This window comes from Eleutherodactylus coqui, chromosome 1 (genome assembly GCF_035609145.1).
Source record: "Eleutherodactylus coqui strain aEleCoq1 chromosome 1, aEleCoq1.hap1, whole genome shotgun sequence".
Lineage (NCBI taxonomy): Eukaryota > Metazoa > Chordata > Amphibia > Anura > Eleutherodactylidae > Eleutherodactylus > Eleutherodactylus coqui.
The window spans coordinates 468,324,426-468,342,298 of NC_089837.1; positions in this window are offsets into that span (position 1 = coordinate 468,324,426).

Below are 17,873 nucleotides of genomic sequence, written 5' to 3' on the forward strand. Positions count from 1 at the left end.
AACGAGGTGCCGTTTTTACAGTTCCAAAGGAACCAGCTTTATTCCACTTCCGCTTATTTCACTAAGCACAGCATCTGCGCTGCTTGCAGTCAGTCCCCCAAAAACATGAGATAATAAGCTTCCCTCACTTACACAGACCCCTGTAGAAAAAAAAACACTGCAAATTTGGCAGTGAAAAAAACCTGCAGTGGGTAGTCACCCTTAGGGCGCCTACCCACTGGCGTTTGCGATTTTCATGTGTGAAAAACGCAGCGTTTTTCACGGCTTTTTTGTTGCATTTTCGCGGCTTTTTCGCGCCTTTTCCGTTAATTTCCATTGACATTCATGGGTGCATTAAGAGAAAAATAAGGACACATATGCAACTGACAGTTCCTATGTTAAAAATTGCAACGGACTGAAAAAAAAAACGCAAGTGGACAAGAACACATTCTATCCTAATTGCTCTTCAGAAAAAACGCAAAACGCAAAGGAAAAAAAAATCGCAAGTGGGTGGGCGCCCTTAGGGTTGAAGTGTGTCTCGGGTGGCAATGTCTTCATGGAAAATCTGACTTTATTCACGCCCTAGGGCGGATGACCGGTGAGGTTTTTGAACAAGATGGATTATACCTTTGGCAGATCATAGTTTGCTATCGGCTGTTGCAAACAATTGTTTGCTTTTTTTTTCAAATGATGGTTGCCCAAAATCATTCATTTGACATTACTTGAATCTCATCTGCCTGGGCTCCACCGGGCCTAATATGTATACAATGAACCCACCTCAGAACTAGCATTTGTATGTTGTGTCAGCAGATAATAGACTACAAACAGTGAAACCCGCCGAGCCTGCCAATCTGCATTCAGTTAGCTACATTCCATTCACGGAATACATTGCAGGTTGGCTCTACTTTTGGTTTCGAGGAGCACACCTATATCCTAAATATCATGCAAAATATCTCTGCAGAGTAACCGCAGCAAAAAAGTCAATTTATTCCCCTTTTACTTTCATTCATTATTCTTAAAGCGAATCTCCACCTTTTATCATCGTGTTGTTTTGATTGTTAGAGCTGCTTCATACGACTGCACTTGCACGTGTTTTTGCGCACAAAAAATATATTTGTGCAAGACACGGAATAGAACCCATTGATTTCAACAGGTTCATTCTCATCAGCGTGTTTTGTGCGCATTTCTACTGAGTGAAAAAAAATAGGACCTGCTCTATCTTTCTACGTATTGCACAGCAAAGGCCCCCATAACAGTCTATCGGAGGTGCACAAATACGCAAGGGGAAGGGTGACGAACTGCGCAAAACTGTGGGGAAAAGAACACATCATTAGGCTCAATAGCCTTTTGTGTCGCATACACGTAAATTGGCCCTACATGTGTAAAAAGTACAGCACTATGCGCTGACGCTGACAGGTAAATCAATCTCATCAGCCTTGTTCATGCGTAAATACATTGCACTGCAGTGAGTGTATTTGCAAATACGCCCGAGTGAAGCCACCCTAATATTTTAGTTGCGCTTTCGGCTAATTTCACACAGGTGAGCACGATACTGTGTCGTGAAACTTGGCCCGATATCGAGCTCAGGAAAATGTGATTTCTCTTTTTTTGTGTATAAAACGCCTTGCATCACTTAAAGGAAGTAGAGCGAGTAACCCCCAGGTTGCAACAATCTTCAGCCACACTGGCTCTTTACTGCAATTTTTGTGCACCATTCCTTTCCAGCACATCATGCACCAATTGTGGAAACCAGGGGGTTACTCGCTCTCTAGAATCGCCATCTTCTCCATTCAGGATCGTTAGCACCACATGTATAAAGGCTCAGGACTACCGAATTACTTCAAATTCTAGTTTCCACCAGTCTTATTTTATACACAGCAAACACATGCTGGGATGATTTTTAGGGTTTACACCCCACAGGGCTCCTATCATTATCCTCCACTCAGGATGTCTAGAGGGGGCCCTCCTTTGTCAGACTTTGTTACGAGCCCAGACTGGTCCGCACCAGACCTCAGGCTCCCAGTTCTTGATGCTGCCTCTCTCTCTCTGGCCTTCAGCCAACTTTCCCCCTGAGTGTGGCAGGAACCCATCCTTTTCTCTTACTTTCTGCCACACCCATTGTGTTCTCTCTCATTTCTGGTACAAGAATGCCTGTTTACAGCCCCCTACAGGCCATTCTGTGTACGGCTCTTCTACAAGACCTATTATGAAACTCAACAGCACAGAATGATAGGCCCATTAAGATCAAAAATCATTTTATAGAAAGTTCTCACCCAAAATGTAAGATTGTTCTTATATAAGGATCCTTTTACATACATAGAGCAATTTGCAGCAGTAGACAGGTGTCAAAAATTGGGCAAGGTCAGCCCTCATCCACTAGGCCTTTACATAAGACAATTAGAACACCATTAATATGATTTTTCACCATATACCTTCCCCCAGAGAGCTGTCATTAATCGGCTGCACATCTCCCTACTTACATGGAAGATGAACAGCTGGCCAGCAGTTATTTTATGCTCGAATAAACAAGCCAATTAGCCAATGAACAAGCCTTTGCTACTTTGTTGGCTGAATGTTTGCACTTTCCACAGCCCAGAGATCAGGCAAAGAAAGTTTGGTCAAACATTCCTGCCCAATTATTGGGCTATGTAAAAGGCCCTTATATCAGAAGTCAAAACAATCCTCAAACTTAGGCAATTATGTTTACTTAGGTCAGTTTAGGACAAGTGTATTACAGATGAATTTTTGACACCGTATTATAGATGAGTGTCCTGACCCAACTATGGGTCTTAGATCTCTACGATGCAGCAAGTTTGAGTCAATAGACCCACGGTTGGGCTGGGACACTCATCTGCACTATGGAATAGCAATGTTACATCCACATAAATTCCAAGATCCAACGTTTACCAACAGAACATTGTCCAGAGCATCACACTTCACCAGCTTGTCTTCTTTTCATAGTGCATCTCCTGGTGCCATCTCTTTTTCAGCAAGTGATGCACACACTTGGCCATCCACATGATGTTAAAAAAACAAGATTCATCAGACCAGGCCACCTCCTTTTATTGCTCAATGGTCCAGATCTAATGCTCACATGCCCATTGTAGGCACTTTTGAGAGTGGACAGGTGTCAACATGGATAGCCTGACCATGTCCAGCAAATTTTGATGCCTTGTGTGTTCTGACTCCTTCCTGTCATGGCCAACATTAACTCATTCAGCAATTAGTGCTACAGCGGGTCTTCTGTGGAATCAGACCTGACAGGCTAGCCTTTATTCCCCATGCACTTCAATGAGCCTTGGCCACCCATGAACGTTTTGCTGGATTGCCAGTCATCCTTCCTTGGACCAGTTTAGGCAGGTACAGAACACAATCACAATATACTTGTAACTCCTCTCAAGAATTTCTATTTTGGAGATGCTCTGGCCCAGTCATCTAGCCATCACAATTTGGCCCTTACCAAAGTCATTCAGATCCTTATATCTATATCTACCTCTCTTTTTTTTATAAAGTGACAACTTGAGAGATGTCATCTCAATAGGATCGCCATCTTTCTGAAAAGACAGTTGGCACTCACACACAAACTACTTCGGTGGATTTCGGTTTGAATGTAAATTTCATCAGCTTTTACAACTCAGTTCAACAGCAAAAAAAAGTCCTGGGCCTGTAAGGCCACGATCTAAACATAGTTTGTCCCTCACTAAACCACGGTCAAGCCCTACAGCCTACACCCCAAAAACCATTCTCATCACAAGGTGCATCTTTACCTTGGAGTGCCAGCTCCTACAGGCTTTAGAAGTGCCTTTCTCTTTCCTGCCAGGAACCATGCCTGAGAGTCTCACATTTCTCTTTAATAAGTCCTCTCAGATGGAGCATAATTGGCCTAATTAGCCTTCTCCAAAGCAGAGAAAGAAATTCTTTGTGCACACACAGACCACCTGAAAAGTTTACTCTTAGCCCCCCTAGTAGCCATACTGCTACACTATCTGTCTATCTACAGACACACACACACACATATATTATATATATATATATATATATATATATATATATAGACACTGGTCAAAAAAAATAAGGGAATACTGAAGCATGATAGTATAACCCCAAGTCACTTACACTTCAGGAATATCAAACTGTCTAGTTAGGAAGCATAAGTGATTGTGAATCAATTTCACTTCCTTTGGTGCAAATTAAAGTGGACAACAAGTGCACTGGAGAGGCAACAGCAAGACAACCCCCAAAAAGGGAATGGTATTGCAGGTGGCGGCCACTAACAAATACTTTCTCCTTTGTCATCCCAGTTCGTGTTTTTTTTGTTTTCAAATACATCAGCAATGATCTTAGAGAAGCAATTGTTGCTGCCCACCAATCTGAGAAGGGTTACAAGGACATTTCCAAACAATTTGGAATCCATAATTCTACAGTGAGAAAGATTATTTACAAGTGGAAAACATTCAAGACAGCTGACAATCTTCCCAGGAGTGGACAATCCCAGCAAATTCACACCAAGGTCAGACCATGCAATGCTGAGAGATATTGCAAGAAAAACAAGAGCTACATCTCAGGCTCTAAGGGCCTCAGCATGTTAAGTGTTCAAGTTCATGGCAGTATAATAAAAAAAAAGACAGAACATATATGCCCTGTTTGGAACGGTGGCCAGGAAAAAGACTTTTCTTTCTAAAAAGAACATGGCAGCAAGGCTAAAGTTTCCAAAGTTGCATCTGAAAAAACCACAAGACTTCTGTACTTCTGGTACAGGCGAGACCAAAGTGGAGATGTTTGGCCATAATGACCAGTGTCATTTTTGTCGGAAACCAAACACAACATATCAACACAACTGACAAGCACGGTGGTGGAGGGGTGATGATTTAGGCTTGTTTTACAGCCACAACACTTGGGCACCTTGCAGTCATTGAGTTGTTCATGAACTCCTTTGTATATCAACGTATTCTAGAGTCAAATGTGAGGCCATCTATCCGAAAGCTAAAGTTTGGCAGACACTGGGTCATGCAAGAGGACACTGATCCCAAGCAGACCAGCAAATCTATATCAGAATGGCTGAAAAAGAAAGAACCAAGGTGTTGCAATGGCCCAAAGTGCAGACCTCAACTCAAATTAAATGCTATGGAGGGACCTTAATAAAGCTGTGCATAAACAAATGCCCACAGACCTCAATGAACTGAAGCAGCATTGTAAAGAAAGACTGATAACGTTACACAGAAAACAATTACTTCAAGTTATTGCTGCCATAGGTGTTTCCACAAGCTGTTGATTCATGGGATGAACTTAATTTTTCATAAGCTGCTTCTGCATTTGGGTCTAGTTTTTGACAAATATATATTGTCACAGTATAATCTGTCATATTGTTCACCTGAGGTTGTAGTTACCTATTTTAGGACCTTTTAAGGACCAGATATTTTTAGACTGACTGTACCATTTACATATATACAACAATCTGAATATTCCTCTAATAGCGACCCTCCATGTACGGCTCGAGTTGTTAATGTTGAAGAAATTCAATAAAACTCAAACTGGGCAAGTTAAATAAATAGTTGAGAACTCGTTGAGGAAGTCACACTTGTAATATTTGTTCTCCTAACATCCTGAATTCAGCAGAAAATTCTATAGAACAGAAAAGTCTATTGAGGTGTAACAATAAAGTATACGGTATTATTATACATAAAAAGATTACTCGGAACTTCAAATGAAAAACCAGAGAAGTTAAGATCTACAACAAGAAAGGCACAAAATATGAGAAAGGTTGGCTTGACAGCAAATACTGAATATTTGCAGCATAAATGACATAGTTGTTTAAGCTGTGAAGCTCAATAATCATCTCAAGCCAAACTATAAGAGAGCAGACTGTCAGGGTGCATTCCTACAGGTGATGCAAGTAATGGCCGATATTCTCAGGTGCAACTCCCATCGCCCAGTCCATTCAAGTGCTTTGCGGCAGATTGCACATCTGCATGTTCTATTCTCATGCGAGACGCGCACGAAAATAGAACAGGCTGCGAGAAAAATTGCCCATGTAAGTAGACTCATTAAAATGAATGGGTTCTATTTTCATGCGAGTTTTGTGCGTGACGCAAAGGACAAAAGTCGCATAACTGTGTGAATGCATTAGGTCCTTGTTTGCATTGATGCAAATCTATAGAAGAAACAGTCAATGCCTATATTCAGGGTAGTAAAGAATAGCTCCCCACAAATTGGCAAATTGGCATTTCGGCAAATACTGGCCATAGTATGTAATGGAAAAGCGACTTTTCCTGCGCACAAATGGAGATAAATTGCGTCATACTCTATTTAAGGCAGATTCCATGCAGACAGTTTCCACTGAAGTCAATGGAAGCCATCCGACCCACGTCCCTTTCCCAATTATCATTGCAGAAAGATCGAGGGATCCGTGTCATCGCCTAGCAGCGGTGCTGCAAAATCTGTACTGCGCATGTGTGCTGTCCGGACCATCCGCAGTACAGCTTAAGAAGATTCCGGGCAGGTTCGCGGGGTCTCCGGCAGGGCACAGGGTCTGATTCCACTGCGGGATCCGACTTGTTAGTGTGCAGGCGGCCTTATACTGTAAAAAGCAAAATTTTATATAACATTATAACAAATTTGACAGCGTTGCCATTTTCTGTTCATATTATAAATTTCCAGTTGATTATATAGAGTCGCCTATCTGTGGGGGGTTGGTAAACAGAACAAATGTGCTTTAAAGGGGTTTTCCAGGACATTAAAAAAATTATACAAGCTTAAAATGAAGAAAAATTGAATCCTTGCCTATCTCGGCAGCTCCTTGTCTAGTGCTGCATGCCCGCTGCCCGTCACCTGGAATAAGCAGCAGCAGCTCAATCACTCACAAGCTTCAATAGCCATAGAAGAATACCCGCTGAAGCCTGTGAGTGGCAGAGCGTTTACATGTAGAATGAATGGCACGTGACTGTCCGCCCCTCCTTTTGGGTTCCTTGCTGCGGGCATTGGGCTGTAGCGCAGGTCGGGGAGCCGCCAGGATAGGTGAGAAGTCTATTTTTCCTTGTTACGACCGTATAATCTTTTTTTTTTTTAATGTCCCTGAAAATACCTTAAAGAGGCTCAGGAGTCAACTGCCCCTCAACCCCCAAACATGCCATACACAAAAACAGCTGTAGCTATCTCCGCTAATATCCTCAGAATCATACAACGTAAGGCAACAGCAGGTGTATGCAACTATATAAGCATAAGTTACAAATATTTCAGGGCATACAATCGGTGGCATGCTTCAAATGGGAGCCTAATACCACCCAAATCTTGGGTTACGTGGTGGTAGAATGTTACCTGCTAGATATTAGATTAAAGGGGTTTTCCAGAAGTGAAGCATTTATGACTTATCATGAGTGTAGGGCATAAATATCAGCTCATTGGGGGTCCGAGTCATGGCACCCCTGCCAATCTGTTGTTTGAAGTGGTAAAGACACTAGAGTGCCAGTAGTGTAGCTATAGGGGTCATAGTGGTCGCAACTGTGACTGGGCCCCTAAGCTAGGGGGGCCCTCAGGCTCAGTTTGCCCCACTAGGCTTTCTATTGTACTTGCTGTCCCAGAGCACTGTCCTCCTCAGGGACTGCATGGAAATTCTGCAACATTTTTGCGGCAGAAAGGCAGCTTGAAGACCCGAGCCGTCCCCGAAGGGAGTCCGCACAGCAAAAAACACAGCATTTCCTATTTTGGTGCACAATACGCCTATTATAGGCTATTGGTGCTTAAGCTATGCAGTAAACACGCATGTTACATTCATATTTGCTGTGTACTGTGTATTATGCATGTAGAAAATACGTTCATAATATGCAGGGGTCATATGCCCATGTGAGCCCTGACTCAAAGTCGTGACATTGGTGGCACTAAGTGGCCAAAAGGGGGTGCTATTAGTATAAGGGGTCACACCGGGGTGGGGGTGGGGGGCTATTAGTATAAAGGGCCACATTGAGATTTCTGTTGGTATAAGGGGCCACATTGGGGGCACTATTAGTATATGAAGCTACATTGGGGCACTGGTAGTATAAGGATACCTGGAGAGATGAGTATAGGATCTTTTATTTTCAAGCACTAACTCAGTAAAAAAATTATAACTCAGACAGCCCCTCTAATACTATGCTATTAGTCACTCACAGTATGGTAGCATTATTTAGCTACTGTATGGTGGTATTATTTAGTTTCAGTATGATAGTGTTATCTAGTTACAATATGGTGGTATTTTCCAGTCATGATATAGCGATGTTATCCACTTATGATATGGTGGTGTTAACTAGCCATGATTTGGTGGTATTTAGCCCCAGTACAGTGATATTATTTAGCTCCAGTATTGTTGAAGGGCCTCATGCTGAACTTTTGCACCAGGAGCCTTTTAACCTGTAGATACGCCCCTGGCTGCAAACTTTTCTTCGTGCCTGTGACATCATGTATATCGTGACCTTTCTGTAGCTCACTTCCATTCAACTGAATGGGATTGAATTGCAAATACCAGACACCGCATCCATGCAATAGACGAGGAAGCTATGTGCCACAGCCCCTTCAAACCGCCTGATCTTGGAGAGAATTACTAAACCCCTACCACCAATCCCTATGCTAATGAAATGAGATAGAAAAGTCCCAGAATACACCTTAAAGCTATGCAGTTTTTTTAAGTTCGCTTGACATAATATAACTTCTCATCTGAATTCTGTACCATCCACACATTATGTACTCGCCAGGTCCTCACATGTGGTTCTGCACATACAGATAATTTACGCCCTGTTAAACATTTATTTATACTTGTTAATTAGCTATAATTTCTCTTACACTCATTGCTTTAGTATGTTGTGGTATTTCCCTTCTACAAACTGGAACTGCCTTGACATGTAAAATCTACGTGCCAGCAACTCGAACTTTCGAATGTGACTCACAAATTCCATTCAGCACTTTCCTGAGGATTATAGAAACATCTATATAATATTTACCCATTATATCTCATATGACAGAATTTGTATTTTATGAAACAAATAATTCAAGAGTTTCCTAAGGTCACACCAGGCTGTGAAACTAATACACAAACAAAGTTGCCACAGATAAACCAAAAGTCTGTTGGTTATGACCCCAACCATAGTAAAGCATAACTTTTATCATATAAGTAAATAAAACCCCCAAGAAGAAATTAAAATGCCAAGACTCTTGTAGCTCCTATAGACTAAAGTATTAAGGATCATCAATCACGCCATAATGGTATGGAAATTGGGAAGTCACCAAGCTGAGTCCTATCAAGCTAGAATATGGAGAGAGTGAGAGACAGCCACAATCCCCCACATGTATATATGGAGCAGTAGTAAGGTATCTAAAGATTCGGGGGCCGGGAAGCGGCGGGGAAGTGTGGGGAGGAACGGGGGGGGGGGGGGGAAGATCCCTCTCTCACTCTCTCCCCCCGCTCCTCTCTGCTCACTCCCGCAACTCAGTGCTCTCCCCCGCCGACACCCGAATCTTTAGAGACGAGCGGGCAGGTACTCGCATAAGGCACTACTCGCTCGAGTAGTTTGCGTTATCGAGTATGCTCGCTCATCTCTAGTTATCAGCTAAGATATAACCACTTGCCCCCTTGACATATTTCACCTAACTAGGTGGTATCAGTTGTTTCCCGTGATGACGCCAAGTTGGGTGAAACGTGTTGCACACGGGACTTTGAAAAAAGGCAAATTTTAGTGCTGCTCGCCAACATCAGAAGGGGACACTGTTGGATTGCAGAAGCAGGTTAGTATAAAAATATGTCACCCGACTCCCTGTCATGTTCTCTAATAACGCCATAACTTAAGGCCCATTTACATGCAACGATCATCGCTCAAAATTCGTTCAAACAAGCGAAAGGGAGTGATAATGGTTAAGTGTAAACGCGAAGCCGTCGTGCAGTATTCGTTGTAACTTGTCATTTATCGCTGAGTTTTAGATTGCATAAAAATAGTCGTTAGGTTTGAACAGCATTCGTTCAGTCTTCCAGTCTTTCAAACGACTTGAGGGGAGATTGTTCGCCCAGCTAAACACAATGACTCATGTGGCAGAAGACAATGGCTTTTCTTTGCACCAATAAAATAAAATAAATCTTGTTATTTGTATAGTGCCAACTTCTTCCGCAGCGCTTTCAAATAATGTATTTATTGCCCCCCCAGCAAGCCGGTTACTCATGTTACCGACCTCAGAAGGATAGAAGGCTGAGTCGACCTTGAGCCGGCTACCTGAATCATGCGGACATTGAACTCACAACCTTCAGGTCGTGAGGAAGAGCTTAGGACTACATACTGCTGCCTTAGCACTCTGCACTACATCAGGCCACTAATTAAAAACCTCCTGCCTAGAGATTCTTCATATATACACATGTCCACCTAAGCAAACAACATATACAGTGTTTACATAGCTAACGAGGAAAATGGCGAGGGCTTCAAACAATTATCTTTACGTGTAAACTCTCAGCATTTGAAAGCAAAAGAGTTAAGTTGTTCGTTCGTTTAAACGACAATTCTTGTTGGTAAATGGGACTTATAAATGGAGTTTATCATGCTCTTGGGACGTGACAGGCTCTCTTTAATACTTGTGACAGTCCTTAAAGGAGATGTCCCGCGCCGAAACGGGTTTTTTTTTTTTTAAACCCCCCCCCCGTTCGGCGCGAGACAACCCCGATGCAGGGGTTAAAAAAACAAACAGCACAGCGCTTACCTGAATCCCGGCGGTCCGGCGTCTTCATACTCACCTGCTGAAGATGGCCGCCGGGATCCTCTGCATCCGTGGACCGCAGCTCTTCTGTGCGGTCCACTGCCGATTCCAGCCTCCTGATTGGCTGGAATCGGCACGTGACGGGGCGGAGCTACACGGAGCCCCATAGAGAAGAGGAGAAGACCCGGACTGCGCAAGCGCGGCTAATTTGGCCATCGGAGGGCGAAAATTAGTCGGCACCATGGAGACGAGGACGCCAGCAACGGAGCAGGTAAGTATAAAACTTTTTATAACTTCTGTATGGCTCATAATTAATGCACAATGTACATTACAAAGTGCATTATTATGGCCATACAGAAGTGTATAGACCCACTTGCTGCCTCGGGACATCTCCTTTAAGGTTTCTTATGTGTTGGACCATAACCAATTGTGAGCCAATTGTACAAGAACTCTAAAAAATAAGGAAGGGGGGAGATCACTTATAAGGAAAATGAGGGTTGTGTTTCTACCAACTAATCATTTTCTACCTTCCATTCTCTAGTCTGCAGGCATGTAATGTAAAAGAAATCTGATAGGCTGCTATGAATATGACTGATATAAAAAATAGGGTTGAGCGAATCGAACCAGTAGAACCATGTTTCGAGTCAAACTTTGCTGAGATTTTAGCAAAGTTCTACCTGAAACAGGGTTCTACAAGTTTGGTTTGCTCAACACTAGTCTTGCACACTGTTATACACCAGTTTTAAGGGTTTTGGTGAACGCCCAGTTCGCTTTGCACTAATTCAGACCAAACGTTTGGCAAAAGTTCGGTTAACCGGCCAAACTGAACTTTTCAAAAGTTCACTCATCAATATCCGAAAGCTAAAGCTAGAATGTACTGTAAAGTATGGTAGTATAACTTGCTTTTTTTCAGTTGTATTTTTTTAGTAGTTCTGACTGTTTAGTTTATTACTTTTGGTTTTATGAAATAATAAATTGTGTTATTTATGTCAGATTAATGTCCACAGGCAAATTTGATCTGCGGAAACCACACAACGGAAATCTGCAAATCAAGCCGCCCATAGAGATGCATGGGCGTTCGCAAATGGATTAGAAACATGCAGATTCGATTTGCGGACCTTTCGGTCCGGAAAACAAATCACAGCATGCTCCATTTTTATGCATTTCCCGCACAGATGGCTTCCATTGAAGTCAATGAAAGCTGTCCAATCCGCGGCACACCTGCAGCTGACACTGTACTGCGCATGTCTGACGGCGAGCATTGAGGACCATGCGCAGTACAGTGAACCTGGAAATCAAGGGATCCGCGCTCCTGGGGAAATGTAGGTAAGCAGGGCTCGCTGGCCGCGGGCAGTGCTGGATTCTGGGCGGGATTTCCTGCATGGAATCCGCGCGTGCCGTGGATATGAGACCTTAATCTGTATTGTGCACTCAGCAATAGATGTCTGTTCATGTGGGCAGCAAAAATCAGACCTGTGAAACTTGTCTATCAACAGGAAAAGACGAGGCTAAGATGTGTACTGAAACAATGTCATCAGAATTAAGGATGTCTTATGCTCAATTTTCTCCTGCATGAAAACTTCAATTACTGAGAGGCATTATAGGCTTTAGTTGTTCATGTGATATAATTACCAGCAGACCATAGTAATTTCCCTGATATGTACTGTGCTTAAGTATAGGCCAGGATTATGTTGTTATGAAAACAGAGACGCAGAGCTACTGGAGACAGCGGATCATATGCGATTCTGCTCTTAATATACCGTTTAGCAGATATTACCACCCAGATATCCTCACATTACTGAATAATTCACAGACAGATTATTAAATATTTAACTACTAAATATCTTATTTTTTTTGGTTATTCACCAAAAATCCAAACAAAATGTACATTCGATTAAAGCTGGATATCCTCTGTTGTGATTCACTTTTAACCCTTTCCAATCCACTGTCTGACGTCTGAAGGCTGTACAGCTCCAATGTTGGAAGACGTCCGTCGGGGTTCTCTTACTGTGTATTGCCAGCCTCTGCTGTCGGAGCCCAACCAACGTGTCACCTTATGCAGTACTGGCTTTAGACAGCATATAGCGCTGTTGTATAATGGCAGAAAAAGAGGAAAACCAGGATGCAAATTGGATTGGAAAGGGTTAAGACACTTTGACCATTATATAACAGGTATGAATGTTTTAGATGGAGTTATCCTCTGATTTACACACAGGTAGGGCCAACCTCAGATACATGCCACCCGTTTGCCCCCTTAGGTTTGCCCAGACTGGTGATCTTTTTTTCTTCACAGCTATGGACCAAGGAATCACAGGTGCAGGGGAGTAAGAAAATGTAACCGCTATCACTGACAAAATTCCCTAAAATATAACCTTTAATAAAGAAATGCTAAAAACTAGAGAATTGCGGCTTTATGTACAAACAACACAAATGATGGTCTACTCTGGCAGGCACTGTGTGTAATTACTGGTAATTGGCTATGTCTAAGTGTGTGAGAGACATAGAATTCCAAAGACGCTCAATAGCAAGAAAGTGGTCCTGACAAAAGTTAGAAGGAAGCAACAAAAGTGCCAGTAAAACCAACTAACCACTAACCAGTACTAACCACTAAAAAAGTGCCTGCCTGCCCGTCACTTGGAACATATAGGCCTGTCCACTCAAAGACAGAAGCGAGGACCAATTAGGTAGATACAAATATAAGGAAAAGACCAGAAATATAAGGTCTAGTATCAAATTTTCATGCGCGAGAATCAAGCCAGATATAGGGCTCTATAATATATATAGGCCCAGTGAGACAAAAAATATGTGGATTCGGGATGAGTCCTCAGCACAGTCATGTGGTTCACTGGAAACAGTTCTAATATGGCTCAGTATGGCTTGCCGCATTTCTGTCGTAAGCATGACTCTTCAGGAGCCCGATAGAAAAATGAGCCGTAGAGATAATAAACCTGGTAAGCATCCTCGCAAGTGAGGACAGTGCCTAGTAAATACTAGAACACCACAATCCTAGGGATGACCAAGGAATTGTATAGAGTGAGGGCAATGTTATGCTAGGATGAACGGTTCTCAAATGGGTCAATGTTTGCATAAAAAATTGTGTATATCACCATGCGGGTTTAGATAAGCCCAGCAATATCTATGGGTGACATATAGCTAAATGCCATTGAGACCCTTCTACCTATACTCAAAATTCAAGGCTATTGCAGAATAAACTGCTGGGGTACGAGTATAGGAATGACTGAAACCGGTAATTACTAGCAGCCGCTAGCTAAATAAGAAAATATGCAGGTAAGAGAACCCAAAATAATAAAATTCAAAAGTCTAGCAGCATCTTCAGCCATTGACCAAGGACAGTCATTTTTTTTCCAATAGAAGTCATTTTTGCCATCCCTTTTATCTGTTTTTAACACAAAATACAAGATAAGGCTTGTTTTACACAGCTGTAATATGGACACATTTTAGTGTCTTACAACCACAACCCTCTAAGCATCTTGGATTCAATTTAAAGGAGGTTGGGCAGTTTCTATTGTTTTTACAGTTTTTATTTAGTTATGCTATTCTTTTTGGATAGAGAAACAAAATAATCTTGTAGATATGATATATTGTAATGGCTGAAAAAAGAAATAATGTCACAGCAAGCTTTTGTAGAATCAGACTGGTAGAGTTGGATGGGACCTCCAGGGTCATCTGGTCCAACCTCCTCCTCAGTGCAGTATTCATTAATCATCCCAGACAGATATTTGTCCAGCCTCTGTTTGAAGATTTCCATTAAAAGAGAACTCACCACCTCCCGTGGTAACCTGTTCCACTCATTCATCACCCTCACAGTCAGAGATTACTAGGCTTCTTCATCTGGCATTTTGCCAAATGTTCATTTTTTGGACACTGACTGTATTTGCTAAACTGCAGTATGCCCTATCACATGGCGTATTATGGAAATTTTCACCCTGTTAAAGTCTATGGGGTGTGTTTAAAATACAAAGTACGCACTACTTTTCTCCGTTTCTACCTCCAGTATTTGCATTCATTGGTATTATTTTCCATATGTCTTCTTTATACTCCGGCTGTGTTCATGGAGCGGGATACTAGCTGAAACAATAGTATCAGCTGTATCCCGCTGAGAACTCAATGGGCGGTCCTGATAAGACTCATTGTTGTCTTTCAGCTTGCTGAACGAGAATGATCAGCGACTTGTTAACAAAAACTGCACGATGTCTATGCAGTTGGACCCAATGATTCTGTCTCAAAAGACGGCTTTGAGCGATTTCTGAGCGAGAATCATTGGGTCTAAATGGGCCTTTAATCACCTCTACGGTGAAATCTTGACATAAAGAACAGTCATGTAAATGCTATAAGGGTGGATTACTTTTTTTGAGCGAAGCAGAAGTGGATTCAAAATGAATAGGAAATATAAATAAAGGGCTTATACTATGTTACTCGATCCACTTATGTCTTTGACTCAAAAAAACACATTAAAAATTGCCTCAAGAACTGTGATTTTTTTTCCAGAAAAGCTGTGAGTGAATCCTCCCTAAAGTGCTCTGTGTCCTTGGAGGAGAGATATTTATATATATTGTAGTCCAGTGGGGCCTCAATGATCATCATAGCAGTCAAGCCTTTTTAATATGCATGGAATTAACTGAATATTTTTACTTGTTTGGCTACTTGATGCACTTTTTTTTTATATAGGACTTTATGTTGCTATGATTTGTGAACTTTTTACAGTTGATAGGACTGATGTAGAGAAATGGCTTACAGCTCTGTTCACACTGGTGCTTGGTTGCATAGAAATGGTTCCAGCCTGTGCAAAAACGCCTTAATTCAGAAAAGCTGTCATGGCTCTATTATGATCAGAGCATAAAAATACAGTACATTTAGGTACCAATATCATTTCCAATCACAAGTTTCCCTAGAATTGTATATTTCCTAAGGCCGCACGCACGCAACCCGCTTTTTGCTGCGATTAGCACAGCGTTTCAAATGCCACCCTAATCGCACTACAATGCCTCTATTGATTTCAATGGGGCTTCACTGACCTGCGATTGAACGCAGCATTTCTCACGCTCTATTTTCAAGCACTGTCTGCTATATTGTCGCACGTTTTAGGGCTTTTTAACGCACCTCATCACCTGTAATGATGTGATGCGTATGTGTGAGAGCAGCCTTAGGCTTGCCAATGACTTATCATATCACTTCCATGACTTCCTGTTCTTCTTTATGCTAAAGATAGTTATTAATGACATTGGCTTTATGTTTGGAGTCGTTGTCCTGCTGCAAATTAATTTTGAAGCCAATCAGACGCCTCCCTGATGGTACTGCATGATGGATAAGCATTCGCCTCTCTTTTTCAGCATGGAGGACACATTAATTCTGACCAAATCCCCAACTCCATTTGCTGAAATGCAGCCCCAAACTTGCAAGGAACCTCCATCATGCTTTAATGTCGCCTGCAGACACTCATTATTGTACCGCTCCCCACCATGCTTCACTGCTGCCTGCAGACACTCATTATTGTACTGCTCTCCACCATGCTTCACTGCTGCCTGCAGACACTCATTATTGTACCGCTCTCCACCATGCTTCACTGCTGCCTGCAGACACTCATTATTGTACCGCTCTCCACCATGCTTCACTGCTGCCTGCAGCCACTCATTATTGTACCGCTCTCCACCATGCTTCACTGTAACTGCAGACACTCATTATTGTACTGCTCTCCACCATGCTTCACTGTAACTGCAGACACTCATTATTGTACCGCTCTCCACCATGCTTCACTGCTGCCTGCAGACACTCATTATTGTACCGCTCTCCACCATGCTTCACTGTAACTGCAGACACTCATTATTGTACCACTCTCCACCATGCTTCACTGCTGCCTGCAGACACTCATTATTGTACCGCTCTCCACCATGCTTCACTGCTGCCTGCAGACATTCATTATTGTACCTCTCTCCACCATGCTTCACTACTGCCTGCAGACACTCATTATTGTACCGCTCTCCACCATGCTTCACTGTAACTGCAGACACTCATTATTGTACAGCTCTCCAGTCCTTCTGTTACAGCCAAATATTTCAAATTATTACTCATCAGTCCAGAACAGCTGCTGCCGTTTTTCCTGCACCCCAGTTTCTATGTTTTCCTGCATAATTGAGTCACTTGGCCTTGTTTCTATGTTGAAGGTTTGGCTTTTTAGCCGCAATTCCTTTATGAAGACAACTTCTGGCTAGACTTCTCCGAACAGTAGATGTGTGTACCTGGGTCCCACTGGTTTCTGCAAGTTCCGAGCTGATGGCACCGCTGGACATCTTCTGATTTCGAACAGTAGTAAGCCAGTTTCTTTGGCCAACCATTACATCTACAGTCCTCAACATTGCTGCTTCTTTGTGCTTCTTCAAAAGAACTTGAACAGCACCAGTCTGATTTGAAATCTTTGCCTGGCAAAAGATCTTGTTCATGCAGTATAACTACCTTGTATCTTGTTGCTGTGCTCAGTCTTGCCATGATGTTTGACCTGTGACATGAAACTGTCTTCCACAACCTTACCTATGTAGCAGAGTTTGGCTGTTTCTCACCCACTTTTAAGCTTTCTATACTGCTGTTCCCATTAATGACTGTTTCAACCTACATGTGAAAATGATGATTATTATCACCTGTTTAGTATAAATGGTTAATCATATACCTGATTATAATCCTACAAAATCCCTGACTTTGTGAAAGTGTACCTAGAATTGATGCTGTTTTGGTGGCCACAACCAAATACGAATTTGATTTAGAATTTTCTTATATTCGTTCACTTTTCATTTTGATAAAAATAAACTATTAACACTTCTATTTTTGAAAGCATTCTTACTTTGCAGGATTTTTCCATACCCACCTAAAACTTTTGCACAGTGCTGAATGTGTTCTTTCACCTGAGGCAAAAACTAACTTCGGCTCTACTTGCTTCTCATTGACATCTCTCGCATTAGACAGGGCACCCGCTAGTCTGCGCAGCTACCATCTTTTTTGGGGTTAAAAAATCATTTATATCAGGAATTGCTATTTATGCAACAATCTATTATATTCTCCACGTCTTCAGAAGTAAAGTTTTACGTTACATGCAGTATTCACGAGTAGTAGGAATTTTACAAAGCACAATGAGACATGACCTCAAACTTAGACCCGTGTGTCATAAGGAGTCACAAGCC